General features: G+C 42.3%; 1 protein-coding gene across 7 annotated transcripts in view; it reads right to left on the reverse strand.

Annotated features, from left to right (window-relative positions):
- LOC129817147 (actin-binding protein WASF1-like) overlaps window positions 1-16,166 on the reverse strand; it is a 149,031-nt gene extending 132,865 nt beyond the window's left edge. For 2 of the 7 annotated variants that reach the window (XM_055872095.1, XM_055872088.1), the window contains exons 1-2: window positions 15,762-16,166; window positions 6,053-6,125 (exon numbers count right to left, since the gene is read on the reverse strand). The gene's annotated coding sequence lies outside the window, so the exon portion shown is untranslated. The other 5 variants (XM_055872094.1, XM_055872091.1, XM_055872090.1 and 2 more) reach the window with 5 other exon arrangements.
- Window positions 16,167-17,236: the final 1,070 nt, after the last annotated feature.

The following is a 17,236-nucleotide window of genomic DNA, read 5'->3' on the forward strand; positions in this document are numbered from 1 at the left end:
GCATCCTGTTTCCATTGATCATCCTTGAGTTGTTTCTACAACTTGAGTGGAGTCCACCTGTGCTAAATGCAATTGATTGGTCCCACAGTTGACAGTGCATGTCCCAGCAGAAACAAAGCCAGGAGGTCGAAGGAATTGTCCGTAGAGCTCCGAGACAGGTTTGTGTCGAGGTAAAGATCTGGAGAAGGGTGCCAAAAAATGTTTGCAGCATTGAAGGTCCCCAAGAATAGTGGCCTCCATCATTCTTAAATGGAACACGTTTGAAACCCAATATTCAATTTGACAGAGCTCTAGAGTTCCTCTGTGGAGATCGAAGAACAATCCAGAAGGACAACCAACGGTGGTAGACCTGATCAATGATGAGACAGCCTACAGGAAGGTCAGAGACTTAGCAGTGTGGTGCCATGACAACAACCTCTCCTTAAATGTCAGGAAGGCCAAGGAGCTGATCGTGGACTACAGGAGAAAGAGAGGTGAGCACGACCCCATCCATATCGACGGGGCTGTAGTGGAGCGGGTCGAGAGCTTCAAGTTCCTTGGCATCCACAACGCTAAGGACTTCACATAGTCCACACAGACGTGAAGACGGCACGGAGGCGCCTCTCCCCCCTCATTTCACTGTAAGGTCTACACCTGTTGAATTCGGCGCACGTGACAAATAAACTTTAATATGATTTGAATAGATCTGGCATGGGCCATCGGATCCTCTAAAATGTCTACAGCTGCACCATCAAGAGCATCTTGACTGGCTGCATCAACGCTTGGTATGACAAATGCACCGCCCTCGACCGCAAAGCGCTACAGAGGGTGGTGTGGACAGACTAGTTCATCACTGGGGCCGAGCTCCCTGCCATCCAGGACATTTATATCAGGCGGTGTCAGAGGAAGGCCCGAAAAATTGCCAAAGACTCGAGTCAGCCAAGACATAGACTGTTACCTCTGTTACAGTCAGGCAAATGGTACCGGAGCATTGGCTCTCTGACCAACAGGCTCCAGGACAGCTTCTACCGCCAAGCCAAAAGACTGCTAAATAGTCAATTAATGCTTACACTAACTATCTGCACTGACCTTACACACACTCACTAGACTATACACTGATTGTACAAGACATTAGGAACAGCTCTTTCCATGACAGACTGAACGGGTGAATCCAGATGAAAGCTATGATCCCTTATTGATGTCAGTCTAGATCAGGCCTGGGCAATTATTTTCCATGGAGGGCCACATTAGAATATATTTTTGCCATCGCGGGCCAGAATCATACTACAGGATTATACATCATGTGTATGACCGTGTTGACAGATATATCTACTGTAAATCACGTCCCGATATGCTACTTATTTTACTTTTTAACACGCACAGAAATAAACCACATCCATGTTCTACTTTTGGTAGGTATTTTCATTATTAAACATGCAATGAACTACACGGAGGGAAAAGTAAACTGTGCATTCACAGTGCATTCACAAAAACACAAGAAAGAGAGAGAGCTCAACATTACATTTAAACTACTCAGTGTGAGGAGTCTCCGATGGGCACTGGTTCGAGCAGTGACGGTATAGCTTAGGTATCGTTTTTGACGTCTTTATGTGCAGGATTGCTGAGGTGAGAGTCAGTAAGAGAGGATCTGTACCTTGACTTGATATATTTCAGCACTGAAAATGTCTGTTCACATACATAGGTTGACCCAAACAGTACAAACATATTCTGAGCATGACTCCTAATCTTTGGACAGTTTTGTTCATCAAGAGATGCATAGAACCTCGTCAGTGACATTGGATAACTATTCAAAACAATCAGTGCATCAGACAGAAGATCAATAAGCTCAAGTTGCAGGTCAGTGGGAACGTTATCCACATTGAAGGTGAAAGGAGAGGAAGCCAACAACAGCATGTCATTTTCTAACACTTTGAAATCCTCAAAACCACGAGAAAACTCACCGTTCAAAGCACGCAGCAGTAATGTATACTTCTCCCGCTGGTCATCTGATAGGGAACAGCCTAGTAGTGTCGGAAGGTGGGTGAGATTGTTGGCTTCTACTTGGCAGGTCAGGAGGAGTAATTTTCCCTTGAAGGCTTTGACAAGGCCTTGGAATTTAGTTCATTCATGAGGGCCATGATGTCCACGGTGAAGGCAAAAATCAGCCAAACATTCTTTATCTTGCAGTTGAGGGAAATCCACATATTTTCCTTTCATTTAAAAAAAACTCAGCAATCTCGGACTTCAGGTCCATCATCCTTTTAAGCACCTTCCCCAAACGTATCCATCTCACGTTTGTGTGGTAGGGAGATCTGCATGACCCAACTCTTCCAACAGTGAGACAAACTGCTTGCGGTGTAAAGATTTTGCTCTTATGAAGTTTACCACTTTAGTGACTGTATCCACAACATGGCTCATTTTCAGAACACATTTACAGAGCACCTCCTGATGAATAATCCAATGCCGGAAAATCATTTTCTGATCTTGGTTCAGCTCAGCTACTTGATCTTGTATCCTTTTCAAAAGGCCAATGTTTTTTCCTGTCAAGTTTGGGCACCCATCAGTGGTCACACTGAATAACTTTTCAAAACTCAGTCCCAGCTTTGCCAAACACTTATTAACCTCCTCCAATAAATATTTCCCTGTGGTTGTGCTGTTCATTGACTGCCCTGAAGCAAGCTCCTCTAATTTCAAAGTCTGGAGTTATGCCTCGTAAGAATATCAACAACTGCGCCGTGTCACTGCTCTCATCCAGGGCCAAGGAGAAATAGGTGAAATCCCTTGTCTTTCAACTGTTGTTCCACATTCTCTGCGATGTCCTCAACATGCCGTGTCACTGTTCGCCTTGACAGGGAAACATTTTCAAACAGCTCTTTCTTGTTAGGGCAAAGTTTTGCTGCAGAGTCAAATAAACAGTATTTCATGAATTCGCCCTCAGCGAATGGCTCGCTAGGTTTAGCAATTTCGTGAGACAGTACACAACTAGCACTCGCAATTCCGTCGTTTGCTGAATGCAGTTTTGTGAAAAGTCCTTGCTGCTTTTGCAACTGAGAAATCAACTCTTCCGATGCACTTGTCCTCTGCTCAGAAGACCCATTCCTATATTTCTCTGCATGCTTCGGCTGGAAGTGTCGGGACAAGTTGTAGTCTTTCAAGACAGCGATGCTCTCTTTGCACACTAACCACACAGCTTTGCCTGATACCTCAAAGTAATATTTCAATGTCTACTTTCCTTTTCTTTGAAAAACGAATTTTTGCGCAATTTCTACCTAGCTACTATTTGTAACTGTGACGTGTATGTCAACATGTCAGTCACTGTCTGTCCCCGTGCTGTTATTAATACGGGCATTCAAAATCAAATGCCCCACAAGCGTTGGGAGTTAAATCAGTACACGAAGGTGAGTATTCACTGGGCTTTTCATTTGAATAACAAATACGTTTTTCAAAACATTACTATCGCAAATTCTTTATGTGATCCGAGCATGATTTTGTGGGCCGTATTGAAACAGGTTGCGGGCCGCATACGTCCCCCGGGCCGGCCTTTGCCCAGGCCTGGTCTAGATGAAGGGGAGGAGACAAGTTAAAGAAGGATTTTTAAGCCTGGAGACAATTGAGACATGGATTGTGTATACAGTATGTGCCATTCAGAGGTTGAATGGGCAACACAAAAGATTTAAGCGCCTTTAAAACGGGGTATGGTAGTAGGGGTCAGGCGGACCGGTTAGTGTGTCAAGAACTGCAATGCTGCTGGATTTTTCACGCTCAACAGTTGCCCGTGTGTATCAGGAATGGTCCACCAGCCAAAAGACAACCAGCCAACATGACACAACTGTAGTCAACATGTCAGCTCGGGGCGGCAGGTAGCCTAGTGGTTAGAGCGTTGGACTAGTACCCGAAAGGTTGCAAGATCGAATCCCAGAGCTGACAAGTTACAAATCTGTCATTCTGCCCCTGAACAGTTAACCCACTGTTTCTAGGCTGTTATTGAAAATAAGAATGTGTTCTTAACTGACTTGCCTAGTTAAATAACGCTTTTGAACGCTTTATATTTTCGACACCTTGTAGAGTCCATGCCCTGACGAATTGAGGCTGTTCTGAGGGCAAAAGTAGGGTGCAACTCAATATTAGGACGGTGTTCCTAATGTTTTGTACACACACACACTGACATGTCCACACAAAACATGACTACACAAACAAACATTATTTTACTCCTATTAATATCTATCCTGATGCCTTTACTTTACCCTGCCTTCATGTACATATCTACCTCAAATACTGCGTACGTCTTCACATTGATCTAGTGCCATTCTTGTATTTTATTTTAATATATATATTTTTTTTTTTACTTTGCATCGTTGGTAAGGGCTCATTAGCAAGCATTTCACGGTAAATTCTATACCAGTTGTATTTGGCGCATGTGACAAATAACATTTGATTGGTTTGAGAGGAGGAACAATGGCCCCAGTGTGCGTGCTGCCTCTGCCCTCCGCTGCATCCCAACAGCTGGGAGATACAGGAGCCATACAGACAGGCCTCCTAGCAGGTAAGGTACGCCAAGGTGATTCACACACATACAACCACTGGCCTCATTTTGCTCTCTTCTCTTTCCGCCCTCTCCTTTCTCTCTCGCAGGCAGTGTGAGAAGAGAAAGCTACAGGCTGGCAACAGATCAAACCATGGCCGTCCTGCTCATTAGGCAGGATTAGGCAGCCGCCTCTGGCGGCAGATTGACGAGGGCGGCATTTTCTGAGCTAAACTGACCAAGACGCACCTCCAACACATAAAACCTGACATAATTCTGTTAATTTCTCTCAATTTCTCTCAACCAGTGGCATATGGGCTTTTTAGGTGAGCGCTGGTGCTGCCCTGTGATAAACAGTGCCCACTTTGTAAAAAGCAGGGGAGATAAAAAATGTTGCCTCTTTCATGTTGCTGATTGGAGAGACACATCGCTGCGGCGCTCCACCAACATTCCGTAAAAAATTTTTTTAACATAAATCACGTAGCAGACAAAGAATATGGTAGAAAGAGTATTTGGCCTTTTCTTTAACCTACAGGCTGGAGATAAAATGTATGGCAATGTAATGAGATGGCCACTTTTTACATCATGCAGGTTTCTCCGATCAAATAGCCTAACATAAATGGCGCTCAAATTAAAAATGTGTTGGCATGTTAACAAACAACATATCCTAAAAACAGGCCAGGTCAAAGTAAAATGGACAATATGGAATAGACAATCACAACAGTTGTCCAGGAGTTTCACCCCATTGCCATACATTATCAATGGTTTAAAATTTGTATCCGTACATTTTTGACAAGCTGTGTAAACACATTGCAAATAGGTTCACGATAACTCCTGATAAAGTTGGGTAGCTGATATTCAGTGCTTAAATAGCCAAATTGATTAGTCACAGGAATCAGGACTAATAAAGCCAATGCAAATGGCCTGTTTTACAAATGGTAGGTATTCATAAATTTCCATTGTGGCGACATAGTTGGCTACACCCCAGTATGCACGAGTCGATGTCTTTTGGATGTCTTTATTTGGTCCTTTCCGGACGTTTTTTTGTGTGTTTTACAAACGGTAGACTTACCACATTTATTTCAGGCAACAATGTAGGCTACGCCTCAGTAAGCATGGACCAACGCCGATGCCATTTGGACGTCTTTTTTTGGTGCAGTCCAGACCGGACTTGATTTCAAAGTCCACGGACATAAAAAAAAAAATCCAGACCAAATCTAAACCAATCATAGACGTCTAAGTTTGGTTCAGATATTGTCCGGTTTGGACCAGCCTTCATTTTGCCCAAATTACCTATTACCTATAAAATTACCTATAAATTAGGTTTTTCAACTTTCATTCAGAACTAAAAATGAACCTGATTTCAACATCCGGGAAAATATGGATTTTTCAACACCCGGAAAAGATGCCTTTTCAACTTTGTGGAAAATATCTATTTTAAACGTACGGAAAATACGTCTTTTAACCTTTAATTCAGAACCTGAATTGAACCTAATTTCAACGTCTGGAAAATATGTATTTTACATGTCTTTTCAACGTCATTTTACTTACTGTGACTATTCTAGTTTTGCTGGGGCGGCATCTTTTGGTCTCACCTTGGGCGGCAGAATGGCAAGGACCGGTCCTGGATCAAAGCAACCACAACAAACAGAAGTGAGAAGAAAGTCTCTGGGTGAGACTGATGCCAAAGCAAGTGGACATCTCACAACAGAGAAATAAGAAATACACATTGGTGAGGATATTTATGCAGCTATTACTTTAATCACTAACTGGGCAAAACTGCAGACATGACGATTTTACTGACAACCACATGTAACATTATTTCCTCTAATGTAACAGTTGACATGCAGTGAAACAGGCTAATGTAAAACTTAAACAAATAGAAGTACAGGGAACAAAGGCATGGGAGATTGGGCAATAGGCCATGTATGTCCATCTTCCCCCTCCTCTACTTTGGTTCTGTGATTCTCTCCACTGGGCCCGTTCCAGTTCGTAGCAAGTGTGCCAAGGGTTGATAACACAACCCCAGGAGATAAGGAAATCCCACTTGGATGATAAGTACACACTTCAAAGATAACAAGGACAAACTTTTAAAGTGACAGGGCCATGGGTGGACTCGAGCACCCAGAGGGCCTGTTGGCCAAGGTCCATCTCCTCAAACTAGTTGTGCAAGGGTGAATTATAGAGTAGAGAGTGAGAGACAGAACATTTATCTCCTAAATGCTTTAAATGGGGTGAATTCAAGTTCATGTCTCCAGTCAGGGTTTCCGTTAGGAAAATGTGGCACCGGACAACTTGACCAGGAAGATTTTAATTTACTGGCCATTTGAGAAATTTACCAGACCCATATGCATTGGGTGCATAACCCATTAGGGCGTCCACCCACGGTGCTCAGAATGACAGAAATCACATGTCGATTTTGGTAATGCATCTTAACAGAACATGAAACTCATGTAATTAAGTGGCCGATAAAAAAACATTTTCAAACATTGGTCAAACACCATTCTAAACAGAACACCTGGGAAAACACAATTATAAACAGCACACCTGATAGCGCTACCATATATGACAGAGATAAAAATCGCTGTTCGAAACATAGAAAGAGGGGGAATGTAAAGATGCAATAACTAGGATGGGTTGCTAATATGAAAAGTAGGATTGTGCTTTTGGCTTCTGGACAAGAAAGTTGATATGAAAACCAATAGAACAGGAAATAAATGGCTAGTGGTGGGTCCAATAGAGAAGTAAATGGAAATAAATTTGCCAACATTATATAGGCTAAACACTCCTGTCAAAACAGAAAAAAAATGTAATCATTCAAAATACTTCAACAGAAAGCATCACTTAGCCACAGAGGAATCGAGAATCATTAGCTTCTTAAAAATAGATGTGGATTATTTCAAAATCACAAGCTTGTAGGCCTTTGCCTAGTTTGGCAGCCGGCGTGGCAATAGGCCTAGCTGATTATTGACTAGCCGCTGTCAGTGAAAAGCATCTAAAATATGTGTGAAAAAAATGCGTCTTGAGTAAAACAATTTAAGGTGAGAAAAGAAGAATGGGAGGGGTGTGTCACGAGGATTGGTGATTCTTGCACATTTATTGTTTCATTGTGTACATTTTTTGCCCTTTGATTAAAAAAAATATATACATTCACTATGACATACACTACCGGTCAAAAGATTTAGAACACCTACTCATTCAAAGGTTTTTCTTTATTTTTACTATTTTCTACATTGTAGAATAGTGAAGACATCAAAACTATGAAATACACATATGGAATCATGTAGTAACCAAAAAAAGTGTTAAACAAATCAAAATATATTTGAGATTTGAGATTCTTCAAATAGCCACACTTTGTCTTGATGACAGCTTTGGCAATCTCTCAACCAGCTTCACCTGGAATGCATTTCAATTAACAGGTGTACCTTCTTAAAAAGTTAATTTGTGGATTTTTTTACATCTTAACGTGTTTGAGCCAATCAGTTGTGCTGTGACAAGGTAGGGGAGTATACAGAAGATAGCCCTATTTGGTAAAAGACCAAGTCCATTTGATGGCAAGAACAGCTCAAATAAGCAAAGAGAAATGACAGTCCATCATAACTTTAAGACATGAAGGTCAGTCAATATGGTTTTTGAAAACATTTCAAGAACTTTGAACGTTTCTTTAAGTGCAGTCGCAAAAACCATCAAGCGCTATGATGAAACTGGCTCTTATGAGGACCGCCACAGAAAAGGAAGACCCAGAGTTACCTCTGCTGCAGAAGATAAGTTCATTAGAGTTACTAGCCTTAGAAATTGCAGCCCAAATAAATGCTTCACAGAGTTCAAATAACAGACACATCTCAACATCAACTGTTCAGAGGAGACTGCGTGAATCAGGCAATCATGGTTGAATTGCTGCAAAGACACCACTAATAAAGGACACCAATAATAAGAAGAGACTTGCTTGGGCCAAGAAACATAAGCAATGGACATTAGACCGGTGGAATTTTGTATTTTGGTGTGGGAGTCCAGAGATGGGAGTTTTTGGTTCCAACCGCCGTGTCTTTGTGAGACACGGTGTGGCTGAACGGATGATCTCCGCATGTGTATTTCCCACCGTAAAGCATGGAAGAGGAGGTGTTATGGTGTGGGATTGCTTTGCTGGTGACATTGTCAGTTATTTATTTAGAATTCAAGGCATAATTAACCAGCATTGCTACCACAGCATTCTGCAATGATATGCCATCCCATCTGGTTTGTGCTTAGTAGGACTATCATTTGTTTTTCAACAGGACAATTACCCAACACACTTCCAGGCTGTGGAAGGGCTATTTTACCAAGAAGGAAAGTGATGGAGTGCTGCATCAGGTGACCTGGCCTCCATAATCCCCCGACCTCAACCCAACTGAGATGGTTTGGGATGAGTTGGACAGCAGAGTGAAGGAAAAGCAGCCAACGAGTGCTCAGCATATGCGGGAACTCCTGCAAGACTGTTGGACAAGCATTCCAGGTGAAGCTGGTTGAGAGAACGCCAAGAGTGTGCAAAGCTGTCATCAAGGCAAATGGTGGCTCTTTGAAGAATCTCAAATCTCAAATATAATTTTGATATGTTTTACACTTTTTTGGTTACATTTTTTTTACACCTTTATTTAACTAGGCAAGTCAGTTGAGAAAACATTCTTATTTTCAATGACGGCCTAGGAACGGTGGGTTAACTGCCTTGTTCAGGGGCAGAACGACAGATTTTTATCTTGCAACCTTACGGTTAACGAGTCCAATGCTCTAACCACCTGCCTTACATTCCACTCCACGAGGAGCCTGCCTGTTACGCGAATGCAGTAAGAAGCCAAGGTAAGTTGCTAGCTAGCATTAAACTTATCTTATAAAAAACAATCAATCAATCATAATCACTAGTTATAACTACACATGGTTGATGATATTACTAGTTTATCTAGCGTGTCCTGCGTTGCATATAATCGATGCGGTGCGCATTCGCGGAAAAGGACTGTCGTTGCTCCAACGTGTACCTAACCATAAACATCAATGCCTTTCTTAAAATCAATACACAAGTATATATTTTTAAACCTATATATTTAGTTAATATGGCCTGCTAACATTAATTTCTTTTAACTAGGAAAATTGTGTCACTTCTCTTGCAACAGAGTCAGGGTATATGCAGCAGTTTGGGCCGCCTGGCTCATTGCGAACAGACATAAGGAAGTGGATGGCTGCAAACTTTCTACTTTTAAACTCGGACAAAACAGAGATGCTTGTTCTAGGTCCCAAGAAACAAAGAAATCTTCTGTTGAATCTGACAATTAATCTTGATAGTTGTAAAGTCGTCTCAAATAAAACAGCTAAGGACCTCGGCGTTACTCTGGACCCTGATCTCTCATTTGACGAACATATTAAGACTGTTTCAAGGACAGCTTTTTTCCATCTACGTAACATTGCAAAAATCTGAAACTTTCTGTCCAAAAATGATGCAGAAAAATGAATCCATGCTTTTGTTACTTCTAGGTTAGACTACTGCAATGCTCTACTTTTCGGCTACCCGGATAAAGCACTAAATAAACTTCAGTTAGTGCTAAATACGGCTGCTAGAATCCTGAGTGGAACCAAATTTTTTATCATATTACTCCAGTGCTAGCCTCCCTACACTGGCTTCCTGTTAAGGCAAGGGCTGATTTCAAGGTTTTACTGCTAACCTACAAAGCATTACATGGGCTTGCTCCTACCTATCTTTCCGATTTGGTCCAACCGTACATACCTACACGTACGCTACGGTCACAAGACGCAGGCCTCCTAATTGTCCCTAGAATTTCTAAGCAAACAACTGGAGGCAGGGCTTTCTCCTATAGAGTTCCATTTTTATGGAATGGTCTGCATACCCATGTGAGAGACGCATACCCGGTCTCAACTTTTAAGTCTTTACTGAAGACTCATCTCTTCAGTGGGTCATATGATTGAGTGTAGTCTGGCCCAGGAGTGTGAAGGTGAACGGAAAGGCTCTGGAGCAACGAACCGCCCTTGCTGTCTCTGCCTGGCCGGTTCCCCTCACCGGTTCCCCTCACCAGACGTGCTACCTGTCCCAGACCTGCTGTTTTCAACTCTCTAGAGACAGCAGGAGCGGTAGAGATACTCTTAATGATCGGCTATGAAAAGCCAACTGACATTTACTCCTGAGGTGCTGACTTGCTGCACCCTCGACAACTACTGTGATTATTATTATTTGACCGTGCTGGTCATTTATGAACATTTGAACATCTTGGCCATGTTCTGTTATAATCTCCACCCGGCACAGACAGAAGAGGACTGGCCACCCCTCATAGCCTGGTTCCTCTCTAGGTTTCTTCCTAGGTTTTGGCCTTTCCTAGCCAACATGCTTCTACACCTGCATTGCTTGCTGTTTGGGGTTTTAGGCTGGGTTTCTGTACAGCACTTTGAGATATCAGCTGATGTAAGAAGGGCTATATAAATAAATGTATTTGATTTAAACAAGTCAGCAATGTTTTTTTTTTTTTAAAGGCTTCGCTGCCAGACTAGGCTCCGCTGATAGCCAGGTGTAGCAGTGGTAAGGTGTTGGGACTCTGCTGTTGGGACAGCTTTATGCAAGCCCTAAAAGTTTTTGAGCACCGTTTGTCACCGTTATACTGCAATTAATGTATTGTTTTGTGTTGTGCAGTGGCATTGCTGGCATGCAACCCACATATATATTTTTTTTACCCCACCAAGATTTACATGCTAAAATCACCACTGCAAACAATCATTTACACAGCTGCTGCTCTGTTTATCAAATATCCTGATGCCTAGTCACCTTACCCCATTACATATCTACCTCTATCACTGTAGTATCCCTACACCAGTGGAGGCTGGTGGAAGGAGCTATAGGAGGACAGGCTCATTGTAATGGCTGGAATGGAATCAATGGAACAGAATCAAATGTGGTTTCCATATGTTTGATACTGTTCCATTTATTCCATTCGAGCCATTACAATGAGCCCGTCCTCCTATAGCTCCTCCCACCAGCCTTGCACATGGTGAATATGGTACTGGAACTGACTGACCCTGTATATAAACTCAGCAACAAAAAAAAACTGACCTTTTTCAGGACCCTGTCTTTCAAAGATAATTCGTAAACATCCAAATAACTTCACAGATCTTCATTGTAAAAGGGTTTAAACACTGTTTCCCATGCTTGTTCAATGAACCATAAACAATGAATGAACATGCACCTGTGGAACGGTCGTTAAGACACTAACAGCTTACAGACAGTAGGCAATTAAGGTCACAGTTATGAAAACTTAGGACACTAAAGAGGCCTTTCTACTGACTCTGAAAAACACCAAAAGAAAGATGCTCAGGGTCCCTGCTCATCTGTGTGAACGTGCCTTAGGCATGCTGCAAGGAGGCATGAGGACTGCAGATGTGGCCAGGGCAATAAATTGCAATGTCCGTACTGTTAGATGCCTAAGACAACGCTAAAGGGAGACAGGATGGAGAGCTGATCGTCCTCGCAGTGGCAGACCACGTGTAACAACACTTGCACAGGATCCGTACATCCAAACATCACACCTGCGGGACAAGTACAGGGTGGCAACAACAACTCCCCGGGTTACACCAGGAACGCACAATCCCTCCATCAGTGCTCAGACTGTCCGCAATAGGCTGAGAGAGGCTGGACTGAGGGCTTGTAGGCCTGTTGTAAGGCAGGTCCTCACCAGACATCACAGGCAACAACGTCGCCTATGGGCACAAACCCACCGTCGCTGGACCAGACAGGACTGGAAAAAAATGCTCTTCACTGACGAGTCGCGGTTTTGTCTCACCAGGGGTGATGTTCGGATTCGCGTTTATCGTCAAAGCAATGAGCGTTACACCGAGGCCTGTACTCTGGAGCGGGATCGATTTGGAGGTGGAGGGTACGTCATGGTCTGGGGCGGTCTGTCACAGCATCATCGGACTGAGATTGCCTGCAATGACAACAATCTAAACGCTGTGCAGTACAGGGAAGACATCCTCCTCCCTCATGTGGTACCCTTCCTGCAGGCTCATCCTGACATGAACCTCCAGCATGACAATGCCACCAGCCACACTGCTCGTTCTGTGCGTGATTTCCTGCAAGACAGGAATGTCTGTGTTCTGCCATGGCCAGCGAAGAGCCTGGATCTCAATCCCATTGAGCGCGTCTGGGACTTGTTGGATCGGAGGGTGAGGGCTAGGGCCTTCTCCCCAGAAATGTCCAGGAACGTGCAGGTACCTTGGTGGAAGAGTGGGGTAACATCTCACAGCAAGAACTGGCAAATCTGCTGCAGTCCATGAGGAGGAGATGCACTGCAGTACTTAATGCAGCTGGTGGCCACACCAGATACTGACTGTTACTTTTGACCCCGTCCATTGAATTTTGACCCCCCCCCTTTGTTCAGGGACACATTATTCCATTTCTGTTCGTCACATGTCTGTGGAACTTGTTCAGTTATGTCTCCGTATTTGAATCTTGTGTAAATATTTAACAATTAAGAAAAAAAATATTATTTACAATGATGGCCTGGCCAATGACGACTGGGAAGGGTGTTGCAATAAAATAAAAACATTGAAATCACAGGACAAGACAGACAACACAGAAGGACAGGGACATAATGACAAACACAAAAGTCAATACAGAACAGCTACAGCACAAGGAGAACAGATATCACAACACAGCAGTACAGAAACAATGCAACATTTAGTAAAAACAGTCAGCATAGATAGTAGACAGTCAGCACTAAATTTGATAGAATATCATGTATACCTACCTGACCAAGACTGCTGATACTCAAAGAAAAAAAAACATATCCATGCAGTGATTCAGGGACATTATCTTCTTCAAAAAATATATTTTTGTTCAGATTACCATTGCTATCCTGATCTGTTACTAGAGTCGGGACCAGAGATATTAGCCTAAGCAAAGAAACCTATTAATTTCAGGGGATTCTTTCTATAGGCATCAAATAGGACCGTTGTCAGTTAGCCTTATATTATGTTGGCTGATATCATGGTCCGAGAGACACCTTAAATAATGCAATCTATCATAATATACTGAACAAAAATATAAAATGCAACAATTACTACGATTTTACTGAGTTACAGTTCATTAAAGGAAATCAGTCAATTGAAATAAATTCATTAGGCCCTAATCTTTAGATTTCACATGACAGGGCAGGGGAGCAGCCATGGGTGGGCCTCGGAGGGCATAGGCCCACCCACTGGGGAGCCAGGCCCAGCCAATCAGATTGAGTTTTTCCTCACAAAAGGGCTTTATTACAGACAGAACTACTCCTCAGTTTCATCAGCTGTCTGGGTGGCTGATCTCAGATGATCCCACAGGTGAAGAAGCCAGATGTGGGGGTCCTGGGCTAGCGTGGTTACACATGGTCTGCGGTTGTGAGGCCGGTTGGACGTACTTCCAAATTCTTTAAAACAATTTGAGGTGGCTTATGGCAACAGCTCTGGTGGATGGTCGTGCAGTCAGCATGCCAATTCCACACTCCCTCAACTTAAGACATATGTGGCAATGTGTTGTGTGACAAAACTGCACATTTTAGAGTGGCCTTTTATTGTTCCCAGCACAAGGTGCACCTGTGTAATGATCGTTGTGTTTAATCAGTTTCTTGATATGCCACACCTGTCAGGTGGATAGATTGTCTTGGCAAAGGAGAAATGCTCACTAACAGGGATGGAAACAAATTTTTGAACAAAATGTAAGAGAAATAATATTTTTGTATGGAAAGTTTCTAGGGTATTTTATTTCAGCCCATGAAACCAACTTTTACATGTTGCGTTTATATTTATGTTCAGTATAAGTACATCCTGAAATGAAAGCCTGTCAATATCTATATGTAACCAGTAGGGATGCGCTGCTGTCGGGCTATAGGCCTAAGCTGCTACTTGAAACAACCCGAAAAAGCGTTAGAGAAACTTTTGCATAATAACAAAAAATGTAGGAGAAAAAAAATACACCAAAACGACATAGCCATCTCAAAACACGAGTTGTGCTTCCAAATAGTGTGTAGCAGTCACATTGTGGGTGCGTTCGTAAATTCACTCAGGCTATCTACTCCGATTTCATTGCGCTCTCGTCTGAGTGTGCCAGAGTGCAGAATAATTGATTAATTTACGAAAGCTCAACAGCAAATTGAATATGGCAGGTGTCAGTAAACAACGCAAAAATACGTAATTCAATTGTTGCCAGCAGCACAGTTACCAACGCTCTGGATTACATGAAAACAATCTAACCAGCTCTGCTAGGGCGAGTAAAAATGGTCAGAGTGTGGTGTTCTCTCATTTGTGCCTGGAAGTAGTTTACATGCTAGCCAACGTTAGCCAGTTAGCTCGGGTGCCGTTGTGATGTCAGAACGCTCGAATCTACCCTACTCCTCTGCCAGAGCGTCCAGTGTGCGCTCTGAACGCTCCGAGAGCGAAACGCTCTGAATTTACGAACGGACATTCTGACAACTCTGATTTACGAGTGCCCTCTGGCACTCCAGATTTAATTTACGAACACACCTTGTGTGTTTTTGCCACAAACTCAAGGCGCCCGAGTCAGAAAAGGGTTTCAAAGGGACTTCCCTCAAAATATTTTCCACGGCTTTGGCATCCCCAATAGACAACTTCAATGGAAACGAACTGAAGGTCGATCGAGGAGGACCCCAACCCTTCTGCACCGGAAAGTCAATGCATTCTTCATGCAGAAATGAAATCACGTCCGTGCGTGCTTGCCTTGCACAAAGGTTTTGATGCGCCGTTATCTTGCAAAAATGCAACAACAACAAAAAAATCGTCAGCTATCTCAATAACGATTGTTGTTCAGTTTCCCCAACAAAAAAAAAGAGTTCGTGATAATGAATTGAGAAGATGTCTGATGTATATGTATTCACACCACCCCTTCAGAATGACAATGTGAGTGAGTTCTAATTTCAAAACATGACCACTGGTCAAGTAGCTAGATGTTCTCTCCCTCGTTTTGTGCATCCCGGTTAATTGCCGTATACATAATGCAACGAATAAAATCAGATGTGCAACAAACGGACAAGTTAAATATTTCTCACACCTGTCACCTGAGTGGCTAGCTCAGTTGATCGCTACAAATGTTAGCAGACAGTGATGGCTAAACATTTTAACAGTTAATTGTGTAAGTAAATGGTCGCGATTTTACTACGTTTCCCAATTCTCAAACATGATTAATGGTTGCAGTTTCTAGAGCATGCAAAAATTCAGTCATGATAAAATGTTATCATACCTTTTAAATGTCTGTTCAATTCCTCCTATATTCTTGCCATCCCTACTACAGTACAGTGCACGCCGCTGTTTCTATCAATTGACATATCCAATCCAACCCACTTCCATGCTTTGGTTATCATAGCCGGGGAGAAATGAATCACGTTCAGCAGCGAAGGAACAAGGCACTATTCCCTTCCAGAAGGGTTCCAGGGGGCACAATCGAATGCAACAGATACTACAACAACCGATTTTAAGATTAATTCACTGGCGAGGAAACTATTTTATCAATGCAAAGTAGAAAATATAATCTTGACTTCGTGGGGAAATGTACCTATCGTAAAGACTGTGATGGTACATACCACTTTCTATTGTTGGAGAGCCACCTCACGCATCAGAGCGAGGAGCCACAAAACTGACCTTCAGAAAATGCACACCTGATTGGCCCATTTTCTTCAAACCACTCCCGGTCTTCTCGTATGTCCAATCCATAGCAAGGAGGTGAATAAAAATTTGATAAGTTCTGATTGCCCTACTGTACTGTGCAATTTTTTACATTATTTTTAATTATTATATACTTAATATTATTTTGTTATTGCAAGACTTTATCACAGTTACACAATTATAATGTATCTCACTATTTAAGTAATATATGGGTAACCATAGGACTACATGCAATTTTATATATAGGGTTTAATAATAATCATCCTGTGGGCAAGGTTGGGTAGGTTACTTTCTTAAATGTAATTTAGGTTACTGCTTACCTGTCCAAAATTGTAATAAGTAGGCCTAATGTAACTTTTGGATTACCCAAACTCAGAAACGTAATGGATTACTTTTCGATTATAGAAAAAGACATAAAGGATCCATGAAACACATTTTCTGTGTCATCCTGGTTGACACATGCTCAGGTGAAACAAACGTCAACTTTTTTCAATGCTGAAATTATATATTTTTTGCAAACATCCTTTCTGAATTGAAAAGTAATCATGTAATTTTTCAAAAGTATCTAATGTGACAAAAATATTTTTGCTTATAATGTAACTGATTACATGTATTAAATTACTCCCCAACCTTGCTTGTGGGTTATTATGGCTGCGCATGTAATTGACTTTCAGATCGCACAACTAGTCTTTTTGTCTCATTTGTTTCCGTCCAAGGAATATTGGCCAATCATGGTCTTGCATTTTGCCTGCAATAAATGAAAGAGGCTATTCGATTATCTGCCCCGAATTGCACCGGTGGAACAGTTTATACGGGTGCAAAGTGATTGCCTCCCGGGCGTGAGCCAGGTGCACATCTCTGGAGTAGGATTCTGTTTTTTTCCAAATGCAAAAGTGATTGCTTTATCTGCCTTCATAATGAAAACTAGTTTGAAAATTTTAACATAAATACTGCCTCGTTGACAACATGACCGAGAATCGCAGATTACTGCTCGATTTGAGGACCCTTATCTGCCTCACTGCTTTTTCCCGACACGTCACAGGGCAAACCCAT

The sequence above is a fragment of the Salvelinus fontinalis genome, chromosome 20 (genome assembly GCF_029448725.1).
Source record: "Salvelinus fontinalis isolate EN_2023a chromosome 20, ASM2944872v1, whole genome shotgun sequence".
NCBI classification, from domain to species: Eukaryota; Metazoa; Chordata; class Actinopteri; order Salmoniformes; family Salmonidae; genus Salvelinus; species Salvelinus fontinalis.